Source organism: Cyrtonyx montezumae, unplaced genomic scaffold (assembly GCF_038088225.1).
Source record: "Cyrtonyx montezumae isolate F1298 unplaced genomic scaffold, pur_monq_1.0 scaffold_8, whole genome shotgun sequence".
Classification (NCBI taxonomy): Eukaryota; Metazoa; Chordata; class Aves; order Galliformes; family Odontophoridae; genus Cyrtonyx; species Cyrtonyx montezumae.
The window spans coordinates 37,237,218-37,259,030 of NW_027072089.1; positions in this window are offsets into that span (position 1 = coordinate 37,237,218).

Below are 21,813 nucleotides of genomic sequence, written 5' to 3' on the forward strand. Positions count from 1 at the left end.
AAAATGTCTACTGAGTTACAAGACTAAATTTTCTTTTTTTCTATGATCTACCACACACTGTATGTACAGATGCTTTCCAATCCCCCTGACTGACTGATGACATCTTTGTACTCCTCCTTGGTCAGTACTGGAGTTTTTTCCTCTGCTTACATTTGCTCATGGCAAGTATTTTTTGTTCAACACACCACTTGCATTTCTTGTCTCTGACCATGTGACTGATCTAGAAAAGGAGGATGAAGGTAGGCAGTTATAGTTGTGTGTATGTATTTACATATGTATGCATAATATATATTTGAGATCTGTACTTAGTGAGGGATGAACAAATTAACAAATTAACTTTGTATCTTCATGGCATTGATTTCAGTAATGGTCTGAAGTAATCAAACACATAGGAGTTATAAAGATCTTAATGTGAAGAGGAAAATAATTTGGTCAATTCAGACTACTGCTATTCATGACAACAGGTTAAAAAGTGTCCATGAATTCTGTTCTGATTTTGATTCCCTTAATGAGTTAAACATAACAGATGCCTGTATTATTTTCCAAGATAAACTGAAGAATTCTGAAGACTCTGCAATTTCCTTCTCTTTTTGACTAGCTGGACATCTTTTTTTTTACCATTTCACTTGCAGATCAGTGCAAGCCCATTTTTTAACTCCGTAAAAATGTGTTCACCCCTTATGTCATGTCTAGGATCCTGCTGGCTGTCATGTTATTGGGGTTAATCTATAGAAAAACACTGTCCAAAATGAATCATATTACTAAATAAAATACTGATCTCATAGGTTTCTACCAAGACATGTTTAAATTTGCAGTAGAACCAAAATAAAATCAAAGACAATTGTTGATTTATTTTAATAAGTATGGTAGAGTGGTGCTCTATTGAGAGCTTAATTTTGTGTGCATGTGTTTTGCAATCAGATTCCTCCCTTGTATGATACACTGACCCCTCAGTGCCTTGTCCCATACAAGGAAGGAGTAATTTAGATTAACTGTGGACTTCATCCAGTAAAAGATGTGTAAATTAGGGTTAATACCACCTTTAAGCTACAGTTCTATTGACACTGAAAATAAGGAGTTTACCAAAAAGTTCACTATGTGAATCCAACCTGAAATTAAAGGTTTGATTGGCACAAATTCAATTTTTCCCTTGGGCATTACAAAGGATCAAACCTTTGTTTCATTGTTATCGGTTGTTTTTGCTATATCTGTGCCTCATAGTCAGTGCAAAAGTTAGTTAAATGAGTAGAAAATATTTCCTGCTCTGAGTTTTTGTCTTTACAGAATATAATAAATAGCTGCTGAGAAGACCTGCTACAGATCCATTTGAAAGAAAAGAATGTGGCACAAGAAGTGACTTGGAGGGAATGAGAGAGTTGTGAATATTATTTTCCCAGCATCTCCTCCCTGAAAAAAAAGATCACCTGACTTGATGGTCCTCTTGATCGGATCGAGACAGACTTCAAAAGGAAGTGAATCAGGGATGTTGTGTCTTGAAGAGAATACACATATTGCCTACTAGGGAACTACTTTTTCTCCCAAAGTCCTATTTAGGGCATTTGGATTCCCAAGTGAATGCTGGTATGTGAGCGATGTAAACGTTTCTTTTTCACCATCAAGTTGTATATCTCTAAGGTCTATGTAAGTAACATTACTATTTTGGCCACCTTTTATCTCTTTACAGCAGCTCATAATTTTAATGTCTAGCTATAATCATTTTAAAATGTATTTAGAGCCAGCAATTAACTATTTTTTTCTCAGCTGAGAATCTTGCCCTGTTTTGTGTTTTTTTTTTCTTTTTATTACATATATTTATTCTAAATTTTGTAGGTTAGAACTATGAACAATTTTCTAATAGATAGTAGTTGAGTTTGCAACCCTGGCTTACAAGCTCAAAAGCAAGCTTATTGAGAGATTGGGTTGTATTTTAATATTTATGTGGTAGTATGAAATGTTTAGGTTTTGCAAATGAGATTTTTCTAACCAGCATCATAGCAAGTTAGCCATAATCCTAGGTAGATGTTTCTGTCATGATTAAATGCATTTTTGTTACCACTAAACTAACTATTCCAAAACAGAGTCTGTCCAAAACGTGCAAATTATGTGTGGAAAAGTTAAACTGTATTTGCTGTTTTATAGCATATGGAATATGCCTTCTTGCCTTTGAAGTGAATAGCACTGAAGTCTTCAGCTACATTTCTTCAGTTGTGTTAGTGGCCAGAGAGAAAGGATCTTAATAAAGCTATCAGAGGAGCAAAGCTGTGTGCAGTCATCAAGGCCAGCAGCTACTGCAGCTTCTATGAGGGACTTGGAAAAGATCCCAGCTGGTGAGCACTGAGTGAAGCACATTTCTGACAGCAACTATTCGGTGCTGATTTGCTCTTCTGAAGGTCTGTACATTATGCATGGGTCTTCACAAATCAGGACACTGCTTCTAATCCAAATGTATATTATTATTGAACTAATCTTGGGTTCCCTCCGTGCTTCTATTGTTGAATCAAGAACAATATTTTTTCATGCTTGAACTTAAATAATCTTTGTTCACAGTCATTTATTATGCACTGATTGATGCAAAGGAATCACTTGCATTACCAGTTACACTTGTTATAGATCTTAGTTTGGAATGAAACGACTGTTTTCTTGCTTTTCTAGGAATTCAGAATTAACAAATGTGCTTTTAGCCTCTTAATGACAACTATTCCTTTCATACTTGTGTTTAAGGACAGCAATGAATCTTGCATCATGACCTAGAAGTCATTACAATCATAAAAATTCCTCTCAGGCCAATTACATGAGGAGCTCAAATGTTTCAGAGCTTCTGTAATAGGTGGAAAAAGAGGTACTTAACTCATGTTTCTGAAATGTAAAACTCATGCAGACGTCAGGTAAGCAGTAATGACTCCAGGTTTATTTAGAAGGGAAACCAACAAAACTCACAAACTTACTGTTGCTAAACTAAGCTCTCTTCTGGCACTTACAGGTGACAAATAATCAAGACACTCTGTAGATGCTGTTTGGGAGTGGTAAGTCCAAGCTTCTTTCTAAAAAGGTCAAAGAGAAATTATTAACACTTATCAAGGCTCACATGAAAAAAAGATGTTCTGATCTGGGAAAACTTCCTGCTTTCCTGTCTTAGTGGTATTAAGTGCTGTGTTATAAATCACATTATTTATGAATGGCATGCACTGAGTAAGCTGTGGAAGTGTGGGCCGCAGCCAAGTTAAAATTTTGCACTGGAATAAAATCTAGTTAAATACATTCCAAAAAATATGATCTATTCTTCTGTAGTCTAGGATGATTCTTCAGACTTGAAGCAGAAAACAAACCTAATGGCAAACTGAACACAGATTTCTACACGAAAAGAAAAAGGGCAATATACGTACACTAATTTCTAAATCATGATGAAAGCCTCACCTTGTATAATAGTGTATGGGCTCTCTTTTAGGTTTCTCTCTTTTTTCCTCTACAATGGTCTGTATTCCCAGCCCAAAAATCTGTTTTATACGTACCTTCTGCTCATTGCTTTGTATGGAGACCACCTTTCTTTTTGTTTTATACAGAAACATCCAGTACCAGTGAGAACATCTGATTATATCTGTTTCTTTTTAAAAACAACTTAGGGAGGTCCTTTTTGAAGTTCTTTGATTCTGTTTACTTTTTGACCTTCACATCTCAATCATTCTATGTAGTAAAAGGTTAAAATGGGATTGAAAATAGTTTCTATGAGCTGAGGAGATCCTGTGAATAAATTTTAACTTTTGCTGTGTTTTATGGCATGTCATAAATGCAAGCATTTATCAGAAAGCAATAAATTTAGATATATTCCCTGCTGAAACGAGTTCTGTTGTCAGCCAAAGTCTGCCTGCATGTTTCCTAGCATCTGTAAAGCTATAACTTTTAGGTGACCCAGAACATCTCATTCAAACAGGCAATACTTTGCTTGGTTTAAACCAAAGTAAAAGAACTTGTAAGCACCCCTTCCTATCTTTGTTTTCGTATCCTTTACAGAGGCAACTACCTCTAGTCAAACCGCTTTCAGTGATTTCCTGTACCACAAAACTGTCTTCAGGCAACAAGTTGTGTACTAAATAGAGTTGAATGTTCCTTACTCTGTCCCAGATGGCTCTATACAAGGCCATATGATGACTAGCCAAGCACTGTTGGCTGTATAGATGGCCTTAGTTATACGAATTTTTACAAGGGTTCACCCAAACCATCAATCAAGCTTTGTCCACTATAGCTTTCTTCTCTGTTCCTTCCCTGCTAATTTCTAACATTTTTGAATTTTTTGATTGCTCTTGTGCTCTGAACTGCTATTTCATGAAACTACCATTCACTGCCCCCAAAATCTTGCTCCCAGTGCTAATGACAACTCAGAGCTTAATTTTATATACAAATTTAGAATTATTTTCCTCCACGTTAATTGGGATCCATTTATTTACACTGAAACATCATTTGCTATTTTTTTCGTCTAGCCATGTATTACCTCTATGTATCTTCACAGATAGCTATTACTTTTGCCATCTTAGATAACTTGGTATCAATTCACTCAAATTTGCAGCTCACTTGTAACAGGAATAATAATTCTGCTTCTCTTTTCATGAATAAATGTGATGGTAATTGGGGCAGGAATAATGTTAAAGCATTGTATGTAACATACATGCTAGTTGACCAATGCTATCTATATTCTACATATTTACAACAATTGCCAATCACAGGCTGACTCAGCAGTCTGACCACTCAAAAATATTTCACTGTCATTGGCTGGGCATCTTTTGTGATGCCACCTTCACAGTGAAAAAAAGATGAATTTTCTTGTCCTTAAGGAAGTGATATATAACTTCAGAGACCTTGGATCAATTTCTGTTGCTGCTACAGGCCTAAAGTGAACAAGGCATTTAATTTGTTTATACAAATACAGATTCGGTGTCTCATTTGTAAAACACTTGCACATTGTGTTTTTTTGCTGTCTTGTCTATACTGAGAATCTCTTCAGGCAGAGTTTTGTTACCTGTCAGAGTGCCTAGAATAAAAGATATCCTGTCTCACATGGGGAGTTCTCAGTGCTGCTAGGAGAAATCACAATCCTTACTGGAAAACACGTTTTTTTACAAATGAAAATTCAGGAAAGTGGAAGTATTCAGACCTTCAACAAAATAAGCCAGGCATATTTTCTTTGTGAAACATCTTTGGCTTCTAGGTGTATGCAGACTGGAAGCACCAAATTAGCATGAGCAGGTGTTTTTGTGGTATTTCTAATCTGAATGAAAACCTCACTCTCTCCCATTTAGAGAAAATTACCACCTAAGTATAATAATACTGGAGAAGCTTGGTGAGTGAAGAATGACTGTTTATCCTTTCAGTGATCTGTATTAAAAATTGAAAATATTTCCAATTTATGATACTGTAACCAAAATGAATAAAAAATTTTCATTCTCCTGTATTTATTTGTCTATACTAATTAGTGTGTTGCAGCTGAGATCTGGACAATTTGATCCATTTAGTAGTGGAGACTTTTGATTCCAGGGGAAATGTACTGAATACAAATACAGTCAACAATGACAATGAAGTCGAAATTTTGTTAGTACTAGAGTACAGGGACAGACCTCTTTTGTCGTTCTGTGAAGCTTTGCCATGGATCTACAACAATCACTTTTTCCTCTGGGGAGCTAGGATCTTATATTTAGGTTAGAAAGAGGCTATCCCTTCCTTATGGTGCTCATATCTGTAGCACCTATCTTGCAGTTAGGAAAACCTACATGCAAAACAAGTGGTGGTAGTAAAGAGAAGTGGGACATGGAAATTAAAAATAATTCAATGGCTTCAGACATCTAGAGGGAAGAGGAGGAGTGGGGCTCAGCCTCTATTTCTGTGGATTTTCAGCTACACAGATAGGAGCAGCTGGAAAACTTCAAAAATACTTTGTAACTTGGAGTTAGGACATTCTTGTCAGACCCATGGTCTGGAAGGTCTTCAGCTAGAAAATAGAAGTAACCTTGCTTTTCTCCATTCCCAGTGTTTTGTAACTACCAAGCTAATGAGGAAGAATGTGCTACCACTGTTACGTCTCCTGTGAGTGTAAATACTGTTCTGAGAATAAGATCAGCAAGAGAAGTCCTCATTTGTGAGTGTTGCTAGAGCTCTGATATAGTGTTGAAGTTTAGCTGTTCATCAAATATTCAGAAGACTGTATGAAAACAGAATTGCATTCAAACTACAGAAGTGGCCATGATTAGGTGATAGATCTGTGTGGTATTTTGAGGATCTACACTTTGGACTTTGGTATTTAAAGCAGGAGTTAAACTCCTAAGCCCTTTAATGAATCCATGGTGGTTAGCCAACTCAAAGACTCCAGAAGACTCAATAAATGGTTGGAAAAGGTGCATTTTCCTTTACAACAGTAGAAAGTAAATACCTGAGAGTGATCATGGAAGTAGTAAAGACAAGGAACACGGGTAATTAATTCTTTCATCAAAGCTCAGAGATGGTTAAAGTTACCTTGTGTCACAGGAAGCTGTGTGAGTACTATAAGAGAAAAATTTGTGTTACATATTTCACCATCTGGATAATCAGGTCTTCCAGGAGTTGGCTGATTTCTCCAAGGAATAACTATGACTGTTTAACTGTTCTTACTCAATGAAAAGAAATGTACCCATTGCCAAGAACTATAGACAACTGAAGCTCAGTGAGAAGCATCTGGATCAGAAAGAGACCAACACACAGTCAAGACTTGCTTTTCTCTTCTGTTGTTTTCATATTAACAGCACACACTGTCAGAAATTTTGAATTTATCTCATATACCAGTTGAGAGGACTTAATTTATCTCCAGTGAGGCAAAACTGTTTATTCAGAAAATTCCTCATTCTTGTCCCCAAAATGTATTGGTCATCAATTGTACTTCTGAGTGTACTTTTCCAAAGATGGTGGTGGCTGCCTGCTGAGTCACCCTTGGTAGCTGCACATTAAGCATGTGAGACATTGGTGGAAAGCAGAAAGGGAAGGCTGCTGGGAAGAGATAGCTACAATCCTTGAGATATTTGTTAGCAAAGGAAGTACACCTATACACTTGCCTTTGGAGGAGGGATGAACAGCTCAATGGGAAGGCTTCATTCTAGCTGGCTAATACTAAGACATGGATTTGGTATTATAGTAGGCCTTAAAAGAGGTCTCCTTAATCCAGTGATTGCCTGAACATATGTGTGTAATGTTCTGGTCAAAAGTACAGTGATAAGAACAATACTCCAACACTTACAGATGGATCTACTTGAATACTGACCCACTTCCCGACGCCTGACTTAAGATCCACATCTTATACTCCCGCAGGAAACTGAGCGATCACTGCCATCTATTGGTAACAAATAAACTAACAATATTGTTCCACTAAGATAATGCACTAGAAATTACATAATTTACCTAAAATCCGACTTGCTACATAGATAAAGATGATCATATATCTTCTCAGCCTACCACATCCTATGATGACATTTTAAAATGAGACTTTCAGCACATGAAATGTGCTCCCTCTATGCTTTCCTTCATGTTACTTGGCTGCTTTTGTCTGTTACGATACAGTTCTCCATGGTTAATAAGACAGCGTGCTCATGTTTTCGGAAGAAAACACCCAGTTGGTTTAAGGAGGGGATTCTAGGATTCTCAAGACTGAGATAAGGTGGTTACCAATGGGAGATATTCTGTGCTGTTGGAAGAAATCTCTTAAGAAGTACCATGTTATCTTCTAGATGAATGGTACTGGTGGCCACTGGTTGATTTATCATTGTCACATAGTTCTTGATAGAAAAAAGAAAAAAGAAAAACACCAGGGAAATACTTGTTGCATGAGTGCTCTATGCTTCAAATATGTAAAGGAGAATTGTTCTGACCAACACCTGTGAAATTAGTCAAAGGTGAAGTAAAATAAGTGATTAACCTCTTATTAATATCTAAAACATTTATCACTATATATGAATAGTGTTTAATGAGGGTAGTAAGTACAAACAGAACTAACAATGGAATAATGAGCTAAGTAATTTTCTTGAACATCTTATTTTGATTGCTCATAAGATTTCCACGCCTATAAATAAATCAGTCAAAACTAATTTTAAGTGGCTCTATGTTACTAACTGTATTAGAAGTTCTAGCTATTTGTGCTAGAAAAATGTTCCATGAGTAATGCCATAATTACAGATACCTAACACAAAAGTAAAGTCTCTTACTCTTTGCTGCTTTATACTTTCATTATATTATTTGGACTTCAAATTAGAGCATTATACATAACATAAATTTAGAAGAAATAAATTATTCTTGTTATATTTTTAAATAAATGTTTTTATCTATATTTATTTATTTATTATTTAAACACATTTATTTATTTATTATTTATTTAAATACATTTTATTTCTAAATACATTGAGAAGTAAGATCCTTTTACATACTAGCTAAGTTTTTTTTTTTTTTCCAGAAAGCACAAATTTAATCATGTGTTGCCAATTATAGGTTGAGATTTGAATTATGTATTCAGATTTGAAATGTTTCAACAGACATCTTTTTCTATAAACATTCACTATAAAGATGTGTACAGATTCACCAAATAAGATGAAAAATGATCTATGTAAAAGAAGAATATTGATTCATGTAGAGATCTTAGAATTTGATTATTTTTTCATTAAAATGAAGATTTCCCAGGTCCTTGGAGCAGTGAACAAAAATTTGGAAACTTGAATCAAAAGGTAAGATGAATAATGACAAATGGTATCTGTTGGTTACAGTTTAGAACAACTAAACAAATGAAATATATATATATATTCCCAGCGTTAGAGGGAAGCTATATGTTGAAATATCATATGAAAAACTACTGAGGAATATTTATTTTAGTCTTTTTTACATAGGAAGATTTCTTCTAAAAAAATGTTTATTTTCATGTACTTAGGATATATTTTCCTCTTTTCCCCCTTTTTTTTTTAATATAGGTTGTTTGATATTTAGTAGCAAGGGATGCTCTCTGGCAATGAAAAATGATGATGCTGTACATGGATACTGGTACAATTAAATAAGCTGCTTTTCCCTGCTATCACCAAGAAGACTAGAGCATAAATCCATCTGTGTGGAAGTGCACTAAGCTCTTACTGGAGCCCTAGGGAGTGTAGCAGTCTCACGGAAGGGACTGTCTCCAAGAAGCCACCAGGGCTGCTCAGTCATTGGAGCTATGGGCTGAGCAGGACTTGTGTGCACTTACTGTGTTTGTACAAAACAAATATGAGGAGTGATGTCATGCCCTGACATTGTCTTGCAATCGACCTTTAATGTACCCAAACAACACCACACTGCTCAGCATAGATGAAGGGCTTTAGCTGTGTGCTCTGGAAGTACAAGACAAGCAAAGCTGTTTGACAAGTTTTATGAATGTTTGAGTTTTGTAACAGAATATTTTAATAAAGTTGTAATCCTTTCATCTCAGAAAGGTTGCTGCTTAAACTACTGCTCACAAAATCAAGAGTGGGAGGTAGCAGAGGCCTGCCGGTATTAAGAAGATCAAAGCACACAAAACATTATATTTATGTTGCAGGTATACTGAATTAAATTATTTAGGGGCTTTAGAAGAGAAGAAATATTTCATTATCAAAACAAGAAGAAATATTTTATTGCTAATTTTAGTTTAGGAATTTCTTTTTTGGGAGAGAGCCTCTTTCGTTTGGCATTATACAACAAATGCAATTTGGAAAAATATTATTTTAGAGGCAAAATATTTTCCTCTGCATGTTTATATTAGATACTATTCTAATAATGTGATTTTCAAGGTCATTAATTACCATGATCAGTAAAAAACAATCAGATGAAACAATGTTGACACCAGCTGTACCCTCATGAGCCTTCTCACTGCATCTGAAATTCGACAGGTAAACACTCTCATAGTTTCAAAGCAGCCAAGTATGTTTAACTATTGATTTAGGATTTTCCATGCACAGGTGAGTTGTTGATTGGACACAGGCAGAGGGGACTGGCTAAGTCCCTTGGAGACATGATGTTGGTGCAATCAGAAACTGTTGGAGAGCCAGGAAAGTTGCTTCTAGTGACCCAAGAATGGTGAATTTCTCCAGACAGTATCACTATTTCAGCTCTTGACTAGATAAAAGCAATATCTTCAGCAGATTCACATGGACACTTTAATAAGTAGCTGCCAAGACAGTATGCTTGCTCACCACTCTGAAGTTGTGGTGCCAGAGGAGTCCATACTAGAGACAACAGTGTTTACTGCCTTTGCTATTATTTTCTATAATCTTTCCTGTATCTTTATCTTTGACTTCCAAGAACCAGGATCAGAAAGTTCTCAGAAAGCACTCAAGATCCTCTCAGCTTGGGTTTTATCCTTCTTGGTTTTTTTTTTCCCCCCGAAGATTGACAAACTGAGGACAATTTTGTTACAAAGAATAAGGGCACAAGAGAGGTAAGAACAAATATTACTGACAGAAGCTCTACTTCAAATGTAAATATAAGTATGTATATATGCAGAAGTTATAAATATGTTAAGACTTTATAAAATATTACGTTGTAAACATAATTATATATTGCTTTATAAGTATACATATTTAGAAGCATAAATATATAAAAATATATTACTTATGCTTGTTTTCTCTCAGTTTCTTATTTTTGTCATGCTTAATAGAGCTTTACAAAGTATTTAGTGATGTTTATTTAATACATGACTAAAGAAGTTACACTCTGTTCATCTCCATCTCATGGATCATATTTAATTGTAACAATATCCAGCAACAATGTCATTCCCTTCATCAAACACATTCCTGAAATTTGTTTCCCTAATTTTGGCCTACATTTGTGTACTTCTAATCTTCATGGCAGAAGACAGAAGCAATTCATTACAGCCAGCTGGAAGAAGGATTTCCTTTCTCACAAGATATAGCATTTAAAACAGGTATACATATGCATATTATAAATATACTTATACATATCTTCCTGTATCAGGATGAAAAGCCAGAAGCCTGACTCTTTTCATGGGAATGAGATTACTTTAATGTCTCTCTTGGTTTGCCAGCTGCCAAACTCCTTATCTCCCCACCTCTGATTGCTTTCCTGGATGCTCTGTTGCCCAGCTGCCAAGCTGACTTGTTAGCTGCCTAAGGAGCCAGCTGCTCTGATATAGGGAAATCGAGGGTCTCAGGGAGCCAGCAAACTGCCCACTCCACTGCCAGCCAACTGGGTAGGGCCTCATCAAGGCAGGTTGCCTGCAAAGCTGGGTTATTTCTATTGAACTTTAATATGGATTCCTGTAGGATCCACGTGTCCTTTTTCATCGGTTTTCTCTATGGAGCAGTTTTCCTTAAAAAAAAAACAAACAAAAAAACCTAACCTGCATCAATGTTCCCGTGGTGTGTTAGAAAAACAGATACTCTGAAATGTGTCCTTTAGCAACTGCTGCAGTAATGCTTGCTCACTTTAAAGATCATAGAATCTTTGAGTTGGAAGTTCATCCATTAAAGGTCATCCAGTCGAACTCCTTTGCAAGGAACAGGGACACCTACAGCTACATCAGATTGCTCAGAGCCCCATCCAGCCTGACCTTAAGCATCTCCAGGGACAGCTCTTCTACCACCTCTGGGCAACCTGTTCCAGAGTCTCTTCACCCTTATCAAAAAAATCTTTATTATGTCCAATCTGAATCTCCTCTCTTTTAGTTTTGAAACCATTTCTCCTTGTCATGCCACAACAGACCCTACTAAAACATCTGTCCCCCTCTTTCTTATAGCCCACTAAAAGGCCACTATTAGGTCTACTCGAAGCCTTCTCCAGGCTGAACAGCTCCAGCTCTCTCAGCCTGTCCAAATGATGTAGAGATGCATCAGAACAGTATTCAAAGAGGGCTCAAGAAAGATGAAAAGAAAGTTGCGGAGGCACTGGAAAGCTGATAACAGAAGTGCACATGGTTGTTGCAAAAACAGAAGGAGCGGGGCATTTCAAAAGGATAGGAGAAATCTAAGTGAATCGGGGAAATTCTGAGGTGGGGGAATTCTTTCTGAATAGCCAATATATTTAGCTTTTAGACATTAGAAAGCTATGAATGTGTCATGCTTTAGAAATGTTTGGAGTCAATTTATAAAGGCTGAGGATTGTTCCATGAGTAGACAGTAGCTAAAGAACATAATCTTTGGTTATGCAATAGCAAAGCCAAGTTCGCAGTTTTTCATTTATCTCAGTAGCATGCCAAATGCCAGAGAATATGTTTTGTTTCGGGATGTTTTCAGCTAGCAATTAGCATGAAATCAAACTAACATACCAAACATTTATTTAAGACAATTCATATCTTAGAAAAGTGTATGAAATTTATCTGATATTCTGTATGTGTTGCAGATATTTATTTGGTGATATATGAGATGGTGATATTTGAGAGTGGGCATTCTCTATAACTATTTACTTTTTAAAAATCAGTATTTCCTTCATAAATGCTTCTCCAATTTATAATTTTTTTCCTTCATCTGCCATTCATATCTCTCTCAGCTTTTTCCCCTCTGCGTACAAAACATGTTTTTTACTTTGAAATTCCTTCCTCCCCCAACTCACTTTTTCTTCTCTACCTCGCCTATTCCGACGATTTCTGCATTTGCTTCAATTTCTTCATATTTTAGAAAAGGTTTGGAGTGAAATTTCCTTCCTTCAACTTATTCAAGATTTTGTCTATCTTTCCATATTTTTCCCATCCCCTTCTGATTTCACTGTGACAAAAATCTTCCTTCCTTTTAACATTCAAATTTTTGATTCCTTCTTAATCATCTCCTCCTACTCTGCGTTGACTCAGAATTTCTTTTCCTCCTCTCTTAACCCTTCCTTGCCTTGCATCTTTCCTCCTCCCTGTATCACTGCTTCTCACTCAACAGTCCTTTCAAAAATGTTTCTACCTCCTCCACGCAGCTAATTATCTTTCCTACTTAAATTCTGTCTTTGACTCATTTAGTGTTATTATTGTTAAGAATAGTAGGGAAAAAAAGCTTCCCATAGAGAGCAAAAGACAAGGTCTCTGCCAATGAATGTGTCAATATAAAAAGACACTATAGAGACAAGGGTGAAGTGAATAGGACTAAAGAAGGCAATGGTACCTAATGGGAAAACGAAGTCTTCACTGTGTAGTTCTCCATCATTTTGTCGTTTAAGTAATCTCCTAGGGAAAATTGAAATAGGGATTGAAGTAACTGGAAAGTACATTTTAGATAGGTAGCTGTTCAGAACAAGGGAGTGTGAGTGCTTCAGCTGCATAACTGGAGCCATTTGTCAAGGCCATCTGCATCCTTTATTTTCCAGGATTGTCTGCAGTATTTATTCTTCTGCCCTACAGAGCTGACACTGTGTCACACAGAAGGAAAAAGGGTTACAGGTTTTTTTAATCTGAATTACTCACCAAATATTTAGTAGGGATTACATCCAAATAAGTTAAACCTGCTCAAATCAGATTTAGTAAAGGTCCATATGTTGCAGTCAAGCGCTATGAGAGGCTATCCCTACTTTTAGTCTTCCCCCTCAAACAGCTAAGGGTCTTTGTCTGGGACAAGAAGATCTGCTTATCTTAGATCTGCTAGCTTTAGTAACAGATTTTTCACAGTATTCTATAGACCCTCTACAACATCATGCCTGACAGCTGAAATCTATTTTATATTCTTTTATTTACAAGGGAAGGGAAGAGGAGGTTTGGGAAATACATATGTCTAGCTTTCCTTAGTGCTGCCTAGCAGGTGAGTTCCACAGCTGCTGCGGAAGGCTTTTGCAGTTTGCTCAGCAACATGTTCAAATTCCTGCAATGATAATGAAACAAGAGTGGTGGAGGAAGGAAAACAGGAGATGAGACAGGAGAGATGGAGCAGTAATGAATGCAATATTGAGCTTGCTTCCTGCTGAGTCAGTTTGCTGTTGACCTCTTTGGGTGGATGACAGAAGACCAAGACAATCCTTGTGAAGGTTTTTTGTTCCTTTGACTGTCCAACATGTTTATTTGGATAAGAAATTTGGATAAGAAGAGCAAGAGAAGCCAAGAGGGCTCATACTAAACACTGCTCCAGAGCTGGATGATGTACACTTAGCAATGTGAGTGGAGCTGAATTTGGATCCTCACAGACTGCTGCCTTAGTTGCTGACACTCTCCTATGCCTCTCACATGCAGCCATGTAGGAGGGAAGCTCTTAGCAAATCTTGGCACACCTTTTGCAAGGGAAGACTGCTCACAAACAGCTTGACTGAAGGAAAGCTATGTAACTGCCTCTCCTAAAGCGTCAATATTAAGATGGGGGATCAAATTACCTTGGACAAGCTATTTGAGTATCTCAGTGCCTCTGTTTCAGCTTAGTGGGCACTTGTGTGTGGGCAGAAAAGCTCCACCACTACCCACAGATCTCAAAAAGCCAATTGTTCTGAGACAAGAGCAGCCAATAGAGAAGGTTTGCCTTTGGATTTGATTATATGGTTGTAGTTTTTTGTACCTGCAAGACATTATGTTCCAAGTCAATGAGAGTATGATTGCTTTGTCTGATAAGACAGAGTCATCTTATACAGACAGCCAGTGGGCACAGAATCTGTTAGAATTGCCAGAGAACATCACAGTCACCTGCAGACACGTATCTGAAAGCACCTTAAGTCCGCATTCTTCTGGAAGGTGCAGTCCTGTTACCTACTCAATGACATCTTTATGCCCTCTGCTTCTACACATCTACAAGAAAAGCTATGTAGGCTGCACGGGGAAACCATCCATTAGGAATAAATTTTAGCTTGAACCAGTACCGTGACACAGTTAAGTAAGCAACCACCTGAGTTTTTATGCCAGTAGAATAAGAGATGCCAGCTCAAGAGCAGAAATTTGGTGGCCAGAGGCGTGAAGAGTATCCCATCAGTTTTTCTGGCAGCCATTCCAAATTATCTTAGTTCAAATTCTACTTGAAGATAAAGACAAATAAGGTAATTGGGTGAGAATCTACTGCCCCAGGAAAACTGGACAAAGAAAGAAAGATTGTAATGAAGTACAATAAAAGATCATCTTACTTTTCAGTTATGAAAAGTGATGTTGAGAAGCAAACAGAGCTGTGGGTAAATCACTGTATATGAACTTCATGTGGGCACCTTTATAGTTCCATTAACAACCTGTAACATAGCCTCCTGATGTGTTTTTGTTTCCTTCCCTGTCAGCAGTTTCCTTTTCTGATGATAAGTGCTAACGCTGAAGTAAAGTTGGTTACCTTGGGTTACCTGAACTGAAGAGTGGTGCACAAAGAGAGATGCAGTAGAAGTTATAAGAAAGGTGCTGCTTAGCTCCCATAGGGTATGTAACAAGGATATGTGGCAAAAGATGCAATAACTCAGAGTAAGGAATTTACAGCCTCAGCACAACTTCCACTTTTAATATTGCTTTCAACTGACTGAAAATAAATCTCCAGTGACAGCACGCCATGTAATTAAGACAGCTTGATTTTCTGTCAATCTTAATTCCCTTAAAAATGTTCAAGTCAATTTGAAAACAAACAAACAAACAAACAAACAAAAAAAAACAACCAGCAAAAACAAAACAAAACGAAAGCCCCCAAAAGGAAAAATGAAAAAAGAAACAAAACAACAAAAACCCATATCCACTAGCTATAAAAAATTACCACTACGTAGATTAAACCTTAAAAAATATAAGAAGTATTACTTAACTCACTAATTAAATTGTCATAGTTGAGGTACCAAGTCACAAATGCTGAGCAGGAATTTTGTGTTTAGTACGTGTGGTTTGTTTTTTTCTTTTCCTTGGTAACAAAGAACTTTGTATATGACTTTCTGGTTGTTAAAAATACAAAGGATGTGTAAAAAAAACTTCATGAGTGACATCTTTGATATTTCAGCTGTAGTGTCATGTGTCATTTTAAATGAAAAGAAAAAGAACAATGTAGGGGAAGAATGTCAGAAGAGAAGGGCAGGATCAAATAACATACACCAAAGAGAAACTGAGGCAATTTAAGGAAGAAAGAAAGAAAATATTTTAAATGTAGCGCAACCATGACACAGAGAGAACAAGAAAAGAGGACAGAAAGACTGAAAGCATTTAGGAAGATCTGCTTTTTTTTTGGTACAATATTGGAGCTGGGTTCCTCAACAATTCAATCTTGCAATACAAGAGAATGAAAAGCAAAATGAAATGTGCTTTACATAATGTGTAATTTACCTGTGCCACTCACGATCATCAAAAGCCTCAGTTAAGTTGAAGAATACAAGATCTTTAAATGGATTGCAAATCCAATGGCAACAATCCAAATTGCTTCTTATTTTTTGTAAGGCCCAAAGACATTTGATTTGAACATAAGATTTGTTACGAAGTGATTATCTCTGTCATTGGCTACAGGACTTACAAAAATTAATTCTTATCAAAAGGTGGTCATCTTAAAAACCAGGCAAAATCTACTGTCAACTATTCCTCTACACTTGTTATTTTAGTTTTGGAGAATTAACAGGAAAGTTTTGTGGGTTTTTTTTTTTTGTTTTTTTTTTGTTTTAAGTAAAAGAAAATAACTGCTCTGACTGCTTCTGTAAGCTGCTGCACTTAGAACTAGTCTGTTAGAAATAATCAGTGGATGTATCAAAGGGAATTTGGAGGTCATGGGATCACTGCTCACCTATTCCATTTCTATTGCTTTAACTTCATATTTTCAGTAGTCACATTATGAAAATTGGGAACATTTATAGGTATACCTTAAATGCCCTGTTTGCCTTAGGAATGGGAAAGAAGGAAGAGACTGTTTTATTTTTTCCTTTCCTTTGAATCCCAAGAGACTTTCACAGCTGGAAACAGGGTGTCAAAAAGATCCATTAGAAAGTCATTACATTCTCAGTTCTCTGCTAGTGTATCTCAATCATACTCTTAGTGAGATGTAAGTCAGTCACCAGGGCTGGAGTCACTGTGAAATTCTTCCTTCAGGCCTGGTAGGCAGAAACATTCTGACACTCATAAGCAAGAGAATGACCTGGTTTCTTGGGCCAGTTTATTTAAAAACTTCCCTACTTGTGCAGGACATTGTTCTTGATTTTTTTTTCCTCTGATTTTCCTACAGGCATTTCAGACACCATAATTTGTCTTTTGGTTTCTTACACAGATTTTATGTTTGCTTAAGAGTGTTTTAAAAACTTTTTGTGACCCGAAGTGTGTAGCAGCATTCAGAGAGCAAGTTTTATACATGCATTTTAACATGTTTTTTCCCCAAACTTATTTGGACAAAATTTGTCCTCAGTTTTCACTTTTCTCAAGGTGTGAATTAGTGTCAAGTATGAGACTTCAGTCGTGGGTCTAATCATTGAGGAACTGCTTCAGTTGGGATTCCTCTTTCTGGATATTAATAGCACTGCTTTGGCCAATTATGACTCCTATTTTGCAGCAACTGTTTATTTTCAGGTTGGAGTCCACACTCAGATAGCTTCACACTCTGCCTTTGGTTGCATCATGTATAATCGTGCCTTCCTTGTCCCAGTACCCAAACTGGTTTGCAATGGAAACCAGTCTTCTTTATTCCTTGCCAGTCCACAAATTGATTTCTGCTGAAAATTTCTTCATAAAACAACAATCATGTGCATGTTATTTAAATAAATAGGGAAACTACATTTGATCTTTTGTTATGAAAATGAGTGAATCACTTGTTAACCTAGTGAATTCAGCATGTCCTTGTTTTCGAAATTCTTGACTACATTGCCACATGCCACAAAATCAAAGCCTTCTTAGAAATCTCATGTACTGATGCCATCTCTGTGCATCATCTATGGCAACTCCGTGCAACATACAAAGGGACTCATGTGTCCTACACACATCTCTTCACAGGATATGCTGCATCCAACTTAATTTAGGGCTTCTCTTAGGAAAATTTCAAGGCTTTTTTTGATTGTCATCAAATCAGACATTCCACTCCTTCTTCCCTTTCCAGAGATATATTTGCTGGCATATTAGGAAACTGGACAGTGAATCAGAGGTCATGAACAATGAAACATTGTGGAAATCTATTCTTGATATAATTTAGCACCAGGAAATGTCTTTGCTGTAGGGAATGATACCTAATGTCTGAACTTCAGCTCTATGCATAGGAGACATGAACTTGAGCTCTCTGACTTTCTCATTTAGGGTGGTCCCTGCAGATCAATTTAAAAAAACTTTTCAAGACTCCTCATTCACCAATGGCTGTTACTTCTGACAGGACATTCATATCAAAATGTTATTTCTGTTAAAAATGATCACCTCGGTAGAGCACTTTGGTAAGCCTCTTATGCTATTCTGATGCAGCCTGCCTGCAGTGACTCTCCCTTCATCTGTGGTGAAGACTGCTGTTGAACTATTGCCTCCAAACATCCTTAAATCCAGGCTTCTCCAATTGAAACTTCTCATTGAGAAAATAAGATACTTTTTCTAAACCAGAGTACAAGATTTGATTGGAAAGTTTCCTGTTTGTTATTGCCCTTACTGCTCAACTCTGAAAATGACAATTCAGACTGTAGAATCTATTAGATTTTTTTGTGAAGTAATGTCTAGCCCATGGGTATTCAACCTTCTGGCTTGCCTGGGCCATGCTAGGTAAAGAAGAATTGTCTTGGGTTGCATATAAAATTGATAATATAGTTTTAAGTATGTAAGTAACAAAACATCTTTTCTCTATTTTCTATTAAAACATAAAAAGGGGGAAACAAAAACACTAGTGAGATATTTGGCCCTGTGTTTGTGCAATGAACATGTTAATGTCTTATTCAATGAAAGTGGTTGCAATTCTTAGTGAGCTTATGATCTTTATTATTTTTTTATATTATCTTTATTATTAGCTTATTATTATCATCAATCATATCGTTTTACTCACCAAGTGAAACACACACATGTAGCATCAATCGTATCGTTTTACATACCAAGTGAAACACACACATGTAACATGTAATTGGCATGGGTTTCAATTCAGCTGAGAGTGTGTGGTGAGCACAAGAGATGGATCTAGCACAGCACTGTGTTCCACTGTAGCCTAGGCAGAGCACAGTGGAGCCAAAGGTCCTCCAAAAATAACTTCTTACGACTTCTTGGTTGCACGGGCAAAATCCCTCCAGATGAAGACAGACTCAGGACAGAATTTATTAAAGAAAAAAGACTGTAAAGATCACTATAACTTTGTAGTAAAAAATATTTAGAGATGTTTATGATAGTAAAAATGGACTGCTATATTTTATTTGGAAAGACTACAGTATTGATTTTATGGAAGAAATGTTTAAAGTTACAGGTTACCTTCCACTACAACAGAATTGATATACTAAGTAAAATTCAGTAAAAATATACTGCAATTCTCTTCTATTTCTGAAACAAAATGCTGAAAAATATTATTTTTCATAAGTTTACAATCAAGTAAGTTTTAAGTTTCACTATATACATGAGACACTGCTTCTCATACCTCTTTCAGAAACACTATTTCACTTCTTCAGTAGTATGGCCTTTCACCGTCAGACAGTTCATTAGCATGTCCTCTGGCTTAAGAACCACTTGCAGAAGTATGTAACAAAAAAATTCTATAGACTCATAGAAATAAAGGATGGCAAAAGATACACAAACCATCGTTTGATCAAGTCCTCCACACTGAGACACGACCAAGTATGTTTACATCAGCCTCAATAGGCACGTATATACAGCTGTTTAAAAACCTCTGATTTTAAGGAAATTGTGTGATGTAAAAAACAGACAGAATGCTCTGTTATTTATCAGAAATTACAGCAGACATCTATAAATTACCGCCTTGGCTAATAGATTCATATTTCTGTGGTCATTTTTCACTTCTTCGTGTCCCCTTTAGTAACAATTCTGCATTAAATCCCAGCTTAACAAAGTCAACTGAAAAATTCCCATGGACTTCAACAGAACCAGGTTTTCTCTCTGTTCTTCTTCTTGATTTACTTTAGTGGCCATGGAAATCTTTGTCTGACAGATTTATTTAGAAGCACTAAGACACTTAGACTTTAAATCTTTCTTTAGACTGTCTTTTATTTGAATGTGTGCTTTGGGAGTATATTTAGATAATTTTTATATTTCATTATAAATCCTGCAATAAAAAAAACACACCAATATTTACCAACTGTTCTTTTAATGGATTTGGGTTGTAGAATTAAGATTGATGGGAAAAATAAAGGTCAGGTTTTTCACTGAGCTCTGGTGACACAGGTACAGTTGGTTCTATCTTGAGCAATGGAAAGCATTAGATCATCTCTCCAAGACCCTGTCAGCCCTATGATTCTTTGATTTAACTAGTCTGCTTTTAACTTCAATCAAAGATAGACTTGTGGCTAAGAACAATCAGAAAATAAAAAGACCATGTCACAGGAGAAAAATAATGTGATTCACTTGTTTAAATCCACTGGCTAATAGAAGCAAATAACCAGACTTAAATTTAAGTTCATTCTGAACATGTTTTCCGTCCCCAAACCAGACGCTGAGTGCAGCCTAAAGAAGCTCTCTTTGATGTAAACTTCATGCTGGGGTTCTTTCACCACATAATGAGGTGGATGCACGGTGGGGTTACAAACAAAAAGGACCAATGTGATTGTGACCTGAAAATGAGTTTTCAGTCTGCAGAATTGCCTGGGCTTAGTAAAGGAGGCATCTTCCTCAAGTTGCTCTCTGGCTGCCATTCTTTCAAATACTCTCTAAAGAATTCAGATATCTAAACAATTTGAAAAGAGGCAGGGTTTGGGGGATTTGTCGTTGTTTTTAGGAAGCCTGTAAGGCTCCTTGGCATAAAAAGAATTTGAAAAAGCTACTTAAAACTTGTGATTTAGATGTGATCTGGCTCTAATTGGCTCTTTTCATTTTAAACTCTGATCCAACTCCTGTAGCAGTGAATAGGACTGACTGCAGTAACATTAGGGCCTGATAGATTTGCACTCAGACACCACGTCAAGGACACCCACTCTCTTGTTTTACTTGACCTGTCAATTATCTAGTTTGGAAACACACAAAGGGTAACATTAAAAAAGAAAAAAAGAAAAGAGAGAGAGAGAGAAAAAAAGTCCTGAAGTAAATGAAGCACCCACCTTTTCAATTTGGTTTACAACAGTAACAAAAAAAAAAAAAAGTTTTTGCCCTCCAGATGAGTACAAAGTCAATCCAAAAGTTATACAGCTCTTCCAAATGAAGGAAGCAAGTGTCAGTGCAGATAAAGGAGGAAGCTGAAGCTCTTTGGCTCACAATGGTGAAGAGCCTAGTTGGGCTCTGGTGTGGAGCTTTTGAACCCCAGATCTCCATAATACAATTAAAAAATTTTCATTAACGTTGTATACTAAAAATCCACTAAGTATAGGTGATATTTGGCAATATTTGTCCAGGAACTCATAAACTTTCCCAAAGGAGCAGTTTCAGGACATTCTTCATTGAAAGTGCATAGCCACCTACTACTGCAGTTTGAAGTGTTTGGGGATCTTCTGGGGGAGATATGGGAGACACGATGGACTGCAACATTGCTTTCAGTTTCCTTGAGTATTCTGCTATTTGCCTTGAACGTTCATCCAATAAAGTCTCTTTCTTATAAAGAGAAAGACATTTTTCTGTCCTGACAGGGCCACGTACATATTTCCTTCTCACACGTAACAGCAAAACAGTGAAAAGGAATGGCCTCAAGTTGTGCCAGAGGAGGTTCAGGTTGGAATTTATTCTCCAAAAGATTGATGAGGCATTGGAACAAGCTGCCCAGGGAGCTGGTGGGGTCACTGTCCTAGGAGGTGCACAAGAAACATGGAGATGTGGCTCTGGGGGACATGGTTAGCGGGCAATATCGGTGGTAGGTAGATGGTTGG